Genomic DNA, 12,037 nt, shown 5'->3' with positions numbered 1-12,037 from the left:
TTACATTTTTATAACATATAATGGACTTAAGAGAATATCTCCCTTAAAAATTTTTGACTGAAGGGATCTGGGTTTTAGTACAGAAGCTACAAAATCCTTTTTCGTTTTAAACTGTTAAATCAACAGAACGCCAAACTGGATCCTTTCTTCCTGCTGGGGCAGTATTGTCCCCTAAATCCACTTTCCAGTCCTCTCAGCCTAGCCTAGTTTGATACAGCATCGACTTAGCCTAACTACAGCAACCGGCAAAAGGAAGTGGTTTTTGCATTTGGGATGAGAGGAGGCGGCCACGGGTGTGTGTGTGTCTGCGTGTGAGCGCGCGGGGTGGTGGTTGGGGGAAGAGGGAGTGGGAAAGAAAGAAAATGGAGACAGAGCAACTGTGTGAGAATAATTTCCCCGTGGCTGGAAAAAAGGGTCTGTGCACGGGAAAGCAATTTTAGGAATTAAAAAAAAAAAAGCCTCCAAGCAGGATGGAGGAAGGCTTGCCAAGAGGTGCAAGGCGTAACGGGGGCCTGGGAGCCTTCCCGGGCATCCTTCTTTTCCCTTCCCGGGCTTAGGGCTGCCCCTCTCCATCCACCCACCTGCCCGAAGCCTCACCCGCGCCCCCTGTCGTCCCAGGGAGCGTACAGCCGGGCGGGGACAGCCAGGAGCTCGGGCTGGCCGCGGGGGCTGCAAAGGTCTGGCGGCGCGGGCTGATTTAGTGGCCGGGGCTGTAGTACAGGCTGTCCCCGGCAGCCGGCGGAGTCAGGGAGCCCACGTGACGGCCCCGGCTCTCCGGTGAGCTCCCCAAACAGACGCACACTCAACCACACGGGCGCGCGCGCGCACACACATACACACACGCACACACACACACACACACACATACACACATACGCACGCACCCCCGCGCGCACACGCCCGCCCGCCCGCTCTGCCTCTGCGCCCTCCATCCCGGCTCGCTCATTCTCTCGCCCTCTTGCTTCCCCTGCGGTCTCTCGCTCTGCGCGCACACACCACACACACGCACACGCACACACACGCGCGCACACACGCAGCCGGCACAGGCGGCGGCGGCGGCTGCCCAAGTCAGGACGAACCTCTCTAGGTACCGTCTTGAGAAGGCGGCAGCGGCGGCGGCGGCGGCGGCGGCGGCGGCAGCCCGAGCATCCCTCCTCACCCGGAGAGGGAGCACAGCCGAGAGTTTCCGTTCCCTTGGCCATTCCCTTCCCCCTCCTTTTCTTTATTTGCGAGAGAATTTCTTCTTGGCTTATTGGTTTAATTTGATTTTGAACATTTTTGGTTGCTTTTGTGTGTGTGTGTGCTTTTTTTTCTTTCCTCATTTTATTTGCATCCAGAGCATGGCGGGCTGCGGGCTGTCGGAAGACACCTTCTTCTCTTCCTTCTTTTACAACTACGGCTCCTCCTGGGAAACCCCTTCCAACCAGGTAAGGGGTGGCTCGGTGCCGGGCGGCGTCGCGCCCCGTGCCCCCAGCCGCTCGCTCACTTGGCGCTCGGCGGGGAGGCAGAGGCTCGGGAGGGGGTGGGGAGGATGGGGGGCCAAGTGGGTCGCACTGTCTGGGTCAGCGCCAACCGGCGAGAGGAGGTGTCCCCCCTTCCCCCAGCGCCAGATCTCCAGTCTACAGGGTCTGTCGCGTCCCTCCCTTGCCCATTCTGCCATCGACACCTCCCCCCACCACCTCCCAGCCCAGGGGGAACCGGAGAAAGAGGCAGGAGCTGGCGCGTTACCCCGAACAACTCCAGGCAGAAACCAGGGAACTCGAGCGCAACCTTCCCCAAGTCGCCGCGGGCGCCGCGCCCCTGTGCGCCCGGCGCCTGCCCGCCCTCCAGTTGCGCCGAGGGGCTGCGGAGCCGCGAGCCCCCCGCGACGTGCTGTTACCCCCCTCCACTCCCCCCTCCCCGGGCCCCGAGCCACCTCTTTCCCTAAAATGGCTGCAATCTCAAGTAGAGGCGTCCCCTGACCCGCGGAGGTGGGGGGGGGGGAGGCGAGTGGAGGCTCCACTCCTCCTGACCCCGCGCCTCCCCCGGCGCGCACAAGCACCCCACAAACACACACACACTTAACTTTGATGACTGTGCAATGCAGTCCGGCTGCATCGTGCCCTAGACGCTCCCGGCCGCCGGCCTGTAGGTGTGCGTATCGGTGTGACATGGGGGACCTGGGGAAAGATGGGGGTAGATGCCGGAGGGGGGCATGGGAGGAGATGGATGTCAGCGGGCCACTGGTATCCTGGAGAGACAGGCATGTGCTCAGGGTCTAGGGATGAAAAAGCTATTCTGGGAGCCAGAGCGAGAATTAGAGGAAAAATGCCTTTTAATTAAATAAATGTTGTAGTCTGCTGCCCCCACCGCTTGTTTGGTGAAAGTCTACAGGCATCTGTCATCTCCAAACTACATGGGGAAGTGGAGCTGGGGTCGAAGGAGGGGAGGAGTGTGTGTGTGCGTGTGTGTGTGCGCGCGCGCGTGTCGGGGCTGGAGAAAGTTGGGGCCAGAGGCTAGGTGGAGGAGCAATGGTGAAAGGCAGCAGCAACTCGGTGGGCTGACCCGGGCGCCGGGGATTCCCGGCCCGGTGGAGCGCGCGCCGCGGGGGATGGGGGTGTCGAGGAAAAGAGCCCGGCTGGGCCCGGCTCGCCCGGCCGCCGCGGCGCCTCTCTCCGGAGCCCGCCCGGCAGCCTGGGCCGCTCACGAGGCTGCATGCCGCGCTTGCCGGCGCTGGCGCGCTCTCTCCCGGGCCCTGGGCGCAGCGCGCTCCTGTGAGCTCGCGGCAATGGAAAAAAATAAAAAAATAAGAAGAGAGAGAGGGAGCGAGGAGAGAGCGAGAGCGACAGAGAAACACACACAGAGAGAAAGCAGAGAGAAGGGGAGAGAGAGCTAAAGCCCAAAGCAAAACAGCCGACAAATGTTTTCCGCCGCCCCGGTATCACCCCAAGTTTCCAAGAAACAAATTGCCAAACTAGTAGTTGCCAGGTGAAGACCTCGCCTCTCCGGCGTGGGCTCTCCAGAAAGCGCCGTGGCCACCCGAGTGAATAATACATAAGGGCTGCCGGAGAGCCTTGGAGAGGCTCCCGCCGCCGCGGCAGCAGCGGCGAGAGGCGGCGCGAGCTCCGGCCAGCCCGCCGGGCCGCCGCCGCGCGTGGGGGCGTCTGAGCCGCCCCCGGGAATCGCGCCGGTCGGTGGCCTGGCGTAGGGCCCCTGCGGGGAGGGAAGGCCGCCCTGCTGCGTGAAGAAGGGGTTCGCGGCGAGCCAGCCGGCGGAGGGGAGGGAAACCCCGCTGCGAATGGAAACTTGCCGGAGCTGCCGAGATGGTCTGGCTGGCGCTCGGGTTGGGGACCCTGGAGAGGCACGAATAGGGCCAGCGGAGAGCCCTGGCCGCCCACAGCCGGCGCTGGGCTCCTTTTCCAGACCAACCAGGGGGCTCCCCACCCTTCCCGCGCCTGTTCGGGATGCTGAGAGCCAACGACCCCTCCAGCTTGGCAAACTCCAGCTGTCCAGGAGCGGGCGTCCGCCTGCTTGTGTGTGTGCGTGTGTGTGTGTGTGTGTGTGTGTGTGCATATACGTGTGTGTGTGTGTGTCAGTGAGTCAGAAAGCAAAGCCAGCTCGCCTTTGAGGACTGGAGCCTGTACGAAAGGCTTGAACCACACACCCGGCACTGGCCGGGCCTGCATTCGGGATTCCTCGGCAGCGCCGCGCCCCCCAGTCCTGAAATCAGATGCTTTAGGATAAGTTTCCAGGCGCGTATCTTCGACCTGCACCTCGGGGCCGCGAAACTCGGCCACTTAGTATTCCTCCCTGGGAAGAGAGAAGGGAGATCCGATGTGAGCCGGCACGCGGTGATACCGTTTTACAGCGATGGGAGGTTTCGCAGCATCTTTAATGAGATAGGAAACAAGTCATTTAAGAGCATTTGCAAGCGAAGGGCCGCGGCCCGATTTCGCAAGACAGGCAATCACGTGCAAACTCCTTGGAAACCAGAGGAGGTGGGCGAGAGGGAGGGGTGCGGGGCAGGTTTGGGGTAAAGGAAGGACGGAAGCAATGGGGGGGGGGGGGGGTTGAAAAGAGGAAAAAAAAACTATCGGTTTCTTCGGGTAAAGTTAGTTTAACTTGATTTGGGAAAGCATTTCCCCAAAAGGCAACATCTTTCTTCTAGAAAGGGAGCCTCATGTTGCTAAGAAAATCGAAAGAATTTCTGATAAGGCAGCTGGCTCTGCTCTATGGGAGGATGATTAGCTCACAGGCTGGTATTGGGTAGCTTGCTACTCTCTTAGTGCAGCGGAATCGTATGGTGGGGAAAGGGAGATTATTTGAAGTATTGATTTCTTCTTCCAGTGGTGCGGTATGAACTTTAAGATAAAGTACAGAAACAAATGAGAGGTGTACATCATTAGGGGAAGGTGCCATCAAATGCTACCGAAGCTTTGCAGTCTGTTGGCAAATGCAGCCAGGGCAGTGCGTCTCACCAGGCGTTGCAGCTTCCAGGGTAGCCACCATCACCATTTTCAGGGATGAAGAAGGAACAGAGTGTGCAGGAGGCCCTTTCTGATCTCCAGGGTGCGTTTCAGCGTCGAGCATGGGCAAAGGACTGAGAAAACTGCTCCTAACTGTTCCTGCGAAGAAAAAGGAGAAAACAAAGACAATAGTTTAAATCCCATTTCGGACTCGGGCAGAGCTGCTATGGGAGGCCCGGGCCAAATTTGAAAGAGTGAGAGTTATTCATAATTCTACCTGAATTGCTGCCAGAAAGCTTACAAATCCTTCATTCCCTAAAAATAGCAATGTTCTTCAAATGTAATTTGTTTACTCTACCTCAATTAAAAATAAAACCTTCTTCCTAGTGTTATAAAGTGCTTATGAAGGTAAGAGTTGACTGTACTAAAAAAAAAATCAAGCTTTTTATTTCTAGATCAATATGATGTGCTCTCAACATCTAATACCATGTAAAAGGAGCCTTTTTACAACATCAATAGCAGCCAGGCCTCCCTAAGAAGCTCTTTTCCTGGAACCACAAGGCATTTTGATTACTTTCATTTTCACAAGAAACATGATTATGACATCTCTCTTTATAAACAAGCAAGTGAAAAAAATAATGAAGATGGAAGTTCTTGATAGATAGACCTCGAAATCTGGAAACAACTGGATTGGGGCATTTACTCAGCCCTAAAACATGCAAACAAAAACAAGCAAACAAACCAACCAGCCACAAATCATTGCTGACTGGAAGGTTTGTAGTTATTCTGTGACATTTTATTATTAAAGCTTGGGGTGTGCGATTTTTTTGGAGAGAGCCCAATGTGTATTACAGCCGAAACTACATCTGTTACCATTTAAAAACTGGGAAATTCCATCCTATATCTGAGCAGACCATGTTGCAGAGCTTTCTCACCCACTTGCCAATATGCAAAACATACCATAGCAAGTGTATGTGTGGGGGTGGGGGCGGCATCTGCTTAGGTGGAATTTATTTCTTCAATTAGAAAGAACCCTGGATTAAAGTGTGTGTGTGTGTGTGTGTGTGTGTGTGTGTGTGTGTGTGTGAAATGTCTCTGATTTGGCTCCGTGCAGCAGACAACAGACCATTCTTTAATTTACAGTTTCACGCCTAGGGATGGCAGTAGTGCAAGCTTCAAAACGGAGCCTTATCTTTTCATGTTGTGCTTTTCAACCTGGGATTCCCCCCTGTAATTGCCTAAGCTTTCTGTCTTCAACGTGAAGCTGACTGTGGAGTGGTCATTACTACATGCATTTTGGACCCAGGTCACCTTCTTCATCGTCACTATGTAAGTCCAGTTCGAAGCAGGCCAGGCTTGTATGACACAGAATTCATCAATTGAAAATGAAAAATGGAACTAATTCGCTGACTGCTTGGGTGTCCGTGGGACCAGACGTCTCACTTCCCACAGCTGATTGGCCAGCTCTTTGATTCCCTGGGTAGCTTACCCCAAGTGTGTTAAAATAAGACCTGAGGACCACACTTGGCTGTGGTTTTTTAACTTTTCTTATTTCTATCTCCTGCATCTGCCACCCCATCCATATTGTCCAGGCTTGAAATATAAAATGGCATCCTTGTAGGAGTCTCCTCTATGTATCTTCTCAGAATGAGCCATGACTGCTTTGAAGTCAGCCCTGGACTTGGGTTAGCCAGTACCTGTGATTCTTTGTACTCCATCTTTTCAAGCAGGGTAGAAGTTTCAATGCAGAATCATTAATGGATGTAGGTAAGTTGTTGAAAGCTTGTTCTGAAAGCCTTCTAATTAATTAATTAATTAACGAATTAATTTATTTATTTTTGGCTTGACACTACTTCCATGAACATGGAAAATAGCCAAAGCAGGAAGCTGCCCACTGAAGAATGCTGCTTTACCATCCAGCCCAAGTACCATAAGGAATTCAATGTTTTTTTTTTCTTCCTTTCTCGATATGCAATAATTCTTAAAGTGGCAACCGTGTTAGTAGCTACAACAAGACAAGTGCTAGGAAGAAGGTGGAGTTTCTCTTTTTACCATTCCTGTGGCCCTAATGGAAATGAAAAAGTGCAGAGACGGGTCAAGGCTTGAGGATACCTTCCATTGACAAAGTTGTTAGAAAGTCAGTATCTCAAAGCTCAAAAAACATAAACTGGGAATCTGTATCCTTTAAACATTTTGATTTTATTTTCCTGAAGATTTGTGTATGTGATTGCATAGTATTTTTTTTTTCATGGAAATTGAACCCAGAGACTGGCATGGAAGGGCTAAGTATGTATTCTACTACTGAACTAAAACCCCAACTTGCAAAATAGTTTCAAATTGCATTTCTACATATTTACTCTAAATCTATTTTAGAAACTCATCCATAAATCCAGCTCATATTATTCTGCTTTTCTAACTTTTCTCCTGGGTAGAAAGAAAAGTGAAAGAGACTTGGAATGACAGATTTTTTTTTTTTTTTTTTTTTTGGTGGGTCTTCAAAAAACCTAGCTTCCTTACAGTATCCACTTGAAAACATTCTTCACTTTTCATAAATTTCTGTAAACCTAAAACTTGGGAAGTGAAGAGTTGTGACAGTAGCTACCGTTTATTAATGCTGTTCTAGTACTTTATACATAAGTGGCTCATTTCTCTTCATAACAAGGTACTTTTACTATTGTTTCTGTTTTACAGATGAAGCCCTGGTGCTAGTTAGGGCACAGCTGGGGTCCACCAGGAAGCCTGGGGCCAGTTGCACTTACTCTGTTCATTCTCCAGGACAACATACAGATGTTGCGTGGCCACATGTACATTTCTAGCTAATTTGCCATGGTGTCGTACATTTGCCAGCTTCATGAAATAGAAGAGATCCCTGTTGCTTGTCCACGTTTGCCCATTTTTCTTTCTTTTGTGAAACCAAATAGAACTCTCTTTCTTTGGTGAATGAGGTGAAGTTATCAACCATAACTATGTAAAGCTCTTTAAATGCTCATGGTGACATGGACTAGATGTTTGAGCTTGCCATTCTTTTTGGTTTGAATAGTTGATCCAACTGGAGAAACTGATGGGGTCTTCAGGTTGCCACCTTCCATTCCTGAATGACCATGAATTAGCGTGGGCTTCATTTCAAATGTATATGAGTGTCAATGAAATAACACGGTACAGAAGACATATAATTTTAAGATAACATTAATCATTTTATAAATAATTATTCAGATGCATCAAAACCCTATCATATCTATCCATACATCCATATCAATTTTTGGTATACACCAGCTTTCATTTCGTAAAACAACCCATATCATTTTGGGCCTGCACTATAGAGAGAGAGAGTTATGTTTGAGTTCAGTCCGAAATTTCCCTTTCTTATCACGGCCATGTTGTAACAGGTATCTTCTGTACCAAATCATGTACCTAACATTTACGTCCATCATGAACTAATGCCTTTTAGTGGAGTAGCCCTGATATTGTGATCTTCCACGGCATAGTGGTGGGAAGGGGAGGGAAACATTAAATGTCAGTAGCTACAGCAAGTAGCTACTGGAAAGGGCTCTAGGAAGAGGGCAGAGTGTCTCTCCGGTTTCACGTTCCTGTGGCCTGAGCGGAAATGTAAAAGTGCAGGGTTTGCATTGGAATGAGAATGGGGTCACCTCCCTTTTGTAGTCATCATCAAGGAAGCAGAACTTCCTTCCAGAGAGACCATAGGAAATCAATGATCGCACTTTGCCAGCAAAGAGGTAAATGTGTACCGCAGATGGCATTAAATAAAAGGACAGCCGAAAATGACGGACTCTCCCAGGCAGTGTGACTTTTTGGTCACTTCAAAGCATTCACATTTTTGATTTAATAATTATATTTAAATATTTCTTTTCTTTTGGATTATGTGTTTTAAAAAAAGAATCAAGGAGGGAAAAATCGCCATTAGGTGATGTCACAGACTTTTCACTTGAAAGGGAGTTATTCAGACAAAGCAGGGCGTCTGGAAAAGGGGGACCAGATCATCCCTCCTTTTTTGGTTAATGAGAATCGACCTGATTTATTGAAAGTGACTAAGCCTGTGTGCATTTATTTATTTATTATTTAGCGTATTTGCCGAAGAGGGGGGAGTTTGTCCCCGGGGAAGCCTCCCTTTCACAGAAGAGGCTGTGGAGGGATCCTTTAAATAGGCAAGGAGGGGACAGTGGCTGGGGTCAAGGACAATGTCGGTGTGGAGACTTGGGGAACTGGGGAAGAGCAGGTGTGTGGTTCTAGAGCTTGCACGTCTGGCTGCTTTCTGAGCACATCTTGCACATTTGAAATAAGGCGCTGCAGGCCAGCTAAGGGCCAAAGTGAATGTGTGGCTTGTATCTGGAAGAACATAAGACATCCAGGTAATTTCTTGCTAGAAAAAGTATTAGAAAGTGTGTTGGTTGTGTAACAAAGCGAGCCAAAAAGACGCAGAGAAAAAGGAACTAGCCAACACCCCCAACCACATTTTGCTCCAATTTATTATTTCCAGTAGCAGTTTAGTCCCTAATGTTAACAATGAGTGATTATGATTCTGTAGTTTCGTTTACAGCATAAATTAGCATTTTGTTTTCTGTTACAGCTTTTGAATGAGGAATTATAATGTATAATTTGCTGAAAATAGATGTTATCATCTCTTAGGATGAGAACAACCACATAAACTTGAACAAATGATAAAAATGGAATCAATTACATTTCAAATGGAAGTAGTTTACAAACCTCCAAATACAAAGTGGCAGTAGTAGCTGGTTATTGTAACAAATAATTAGTTTTTTTAAACAACATTTATTGAATTCCATTGACAATTTGGTAATTGTTCACAGTTGGCTGTAGCCCTCCCTCTTCCGAAACAAAATGTGGCGTGGAACAACTGCATTTTATAAACTGCGGTTTGCCTCGTTCTTTCATTTTGCATCCAGAATGTATGCTTGTTTGTGTACAGAATGCTTTCTATAAGAAAACACTGAATTGCATCACCAGGTCTAGGTGACAGATGGACATCCAGGGGCTGATGAGAGAGGGTATTTTCAGGTTCCTGAGAAAAGAAGCAAATCATCAAGATGGATGTGAGTGGGTATACATGGAAGGGGAATTTTTTTAATGTTTATTTTTTAGTTTTAGGTTGACACAATATCTTTAATTTATATTTATGTGGTGCTGAGGATCGAACCCAGTGCCTCACGTGTACTAGGTGAGCACTTTACCACTGAGCCACAACCCCAGCCCCAGAAGGGGAACTTTTGAAATAGTTGATCAGATAGGCAAATCATGGCATTATTCCAGCCGGAACTGAAGGCTCTTGCTCCTCTTGCTCTCTTCCCATAACCCTCTCTGTCTTGTCCTGTCATTATTTATATGTTGGTCTCACCTCCCTTGCTGCTGAGGAGGCTCCTATGGAGGAAAGTCAGGCCAATCTTAGTTCCAGATTCCTGGCCAGGTCCAGCCCGGGGTAGGCAGGACCCAGGTGCAGGAATTTCAGAAAACACCTTTATGCCTTTACATGTGTCACTTTATTTATTCTTCTTTGTTCCATCTCTTGGGATGATGAAGACAATTCTGCAATGTCATTTTTTTTTGAAAATGGGAATTTGACTTGGAGAATAACTGACTCCCGTTTCCATTTAAGTGTCCCCAGGGAAGAATAAGATTGGGTTAACATACGCTTACTAAATCTCTTGTTTTTTAAAATGAAAAATCATGAAGTATATATTTAAATTAATAGTCAGGAAGGGTAGAGGAGGAAAAGTGAGAATCCGAGGGGCTTATTTTTTAATTTCATTTTTTTTTGGGGGGGTAACTGCTACACGCTGAGCAGATCATTCATTTTTGATTATTTCTAAAAGATTAATCTATTTCTTTAAAGTTAATATGCAAAGAAATATGTTCAACATCACTTTATTTTTAGATCCCACGATTTAGTCTGAAACAAATCAGTGGTGCATTATAAACACACAAGAATGTATCTAATGATGGGAGTCAGGCTGAACAGATGCTAAGAAAGATGCTTCGTGTGAAGTCGAGGGAGCCGCGGGAGGGAATGGAAAAAATCTCTGGAAGTTGGAGGGCTTGTGAGGTGAACGCGGTGGAGACTTCACCCACCAAATACGTGCTTGTGCAGTTCAGAGCAGGAGACTCCTGTTTGCTCCTGTGCGAGGGTAGGAAAGTGACATCCATCCTTAGACTTGTCGGTGAGGGTTAAATGAGACCTGGGGCCTGGAAGACCTTTGTTATCCACTGATAAAGGGCCCAGTCAACGTTAGGTCTTCTCACTCATTTCCTCCTGTCTATGGAGCCCCTGTTATTGGAGTGCCTGGTCCATAGTAGATTCTCAGTCAATTATGTTGAGTCAATTCCTTTTCTGAACACCTACTAGAACATTCCAGAAACCTTTTAAAGTACCTTACGTGGATTAACCCAATGCATGGGTTATTAGTGTTACACATTGCACACGAGGGTGCTGAGGCCCAGAGAGTTGAAGGGACACGACCAAGATCACACGGCTAGTAAGTGGTAGAGCCAGGCTTTATATGTGTCTGGCCGCGGGGCCCATGTGTGAGCTAACTATTTGCAAGGCTGCAAAGGGCGAGTTGATGGGTGAACGGACGGAGGAGCGACATAGGAATAAAACATGCCGCCTTCAGCATGAACTTGGGAGAGCAGGGAGCTCAGCTCGGGCAGAAGAGGGAGCAGTTCCCAGTGCTGTGGCCTCTGGAGGGGCTGCTCGTGGCTGGAGGAATCACAGGAGGTTTGCAGAAGGCAGTGGCATTTGTTCCTGGCTGGAAAAAGCAGAGAGGATCTGGGCAGGTGAGAGTAGGGGTGGGAATGGGGCAAGAAGGGACACTTCCTGGCAGAAGTGAGTGTTGGAGGAATTTATCATGGGACTGTGGTGGAGGAGCATTTGTCTCGTTTTGGTCAATTTTTTTCATTTAATAAATGTATGGAGCACAAGTTATGCCTTTTCCCCTGCCTGTAGGAGCTATAATTTAGTAGGACATCCACCCTTCATCTGTGCCGTGTACATATCTATCATACACAGAAATATATATATTTATATATATATATAAATTTATTTATATATAATAAATATATATTTCTCTCTATATATAAATACATGTTTATATGAATTTATTTATATATAATAAATATATATTTCTGTGTATGATAGAAGAATATAGATATCCCTATGCATATGCATATATATTATATACATATATTATCTGTCGTATCTATCATCCATATATACGCCCCTCCATCATCTATCATCTATCATTTATCTGCCTATCACTCAGCTATCACACTCTCTTCTAAACTGCAACAAGTACCAAGAAGCAAAGACAATGCACAGAGAGAGCAGGAGGTTTGACTTTGAGATGGACAAGCGGGGACTCACATGGTGAATCTGCCGTTCTCCTCTCAGATTCTCCCATCAGCAGGCCCCCTCCCCACCTCTTCCTAGCAAAGGGAAGGAGCTAGCAGAGCTGGGACCACAGGGTCAGCGGTGGAGACTGAGAGGTGTTTCCCACCCTCTTGTTCTGTCACGAGTGAGCAGGGGTGGGGTGGGGGTGGGGCTCTCCAACTTGAAAGTTAAG

General features: G+C 48.1%; 1 protein-coding gene across 2 annotated transcripts in view; it reads left to right on the top strand.

The window, feature by feature from the left end:
• Positions 1-786: 786 nt before the first annotated feature.
• The window catches only part of Ppargc1a (PPARG coactivator 1 alpha), a 607,642-nt gene continuing 596,391 nt past the window's right edge, over positions 787-12,037 (top strand). The window contains exon 1 of one of the 2 annotated variants that reach the window (XM_027937500.2): positions 787-1,427. The gene's annotated coding sequence lies outside the window, so the exon portion shown is untranslated. The remainder of the gene's footprint in view (positions 1,428-12,037) is intronic. The other variant, XM_027937523.2, reaches the window with a different exon arrangement.

Source organism: Marmota flaviventris, chromosome 7 (genome assembly GCF_047511675.1).
Source record: "Marmota flaviventris isolate mMarFla1 chromosome 7, mMarFla1.hap1, whole genome shotgun sequence".
Lineage (NCBI taxonomy): Eukaryota > Metazoa > Chordata > Mammalia > Rodentia > Sciuridae > Marmota > Marmota flaviventris.
This window is presented reverse-complemented; position numbering and strand designations above follow the sequence as displayed.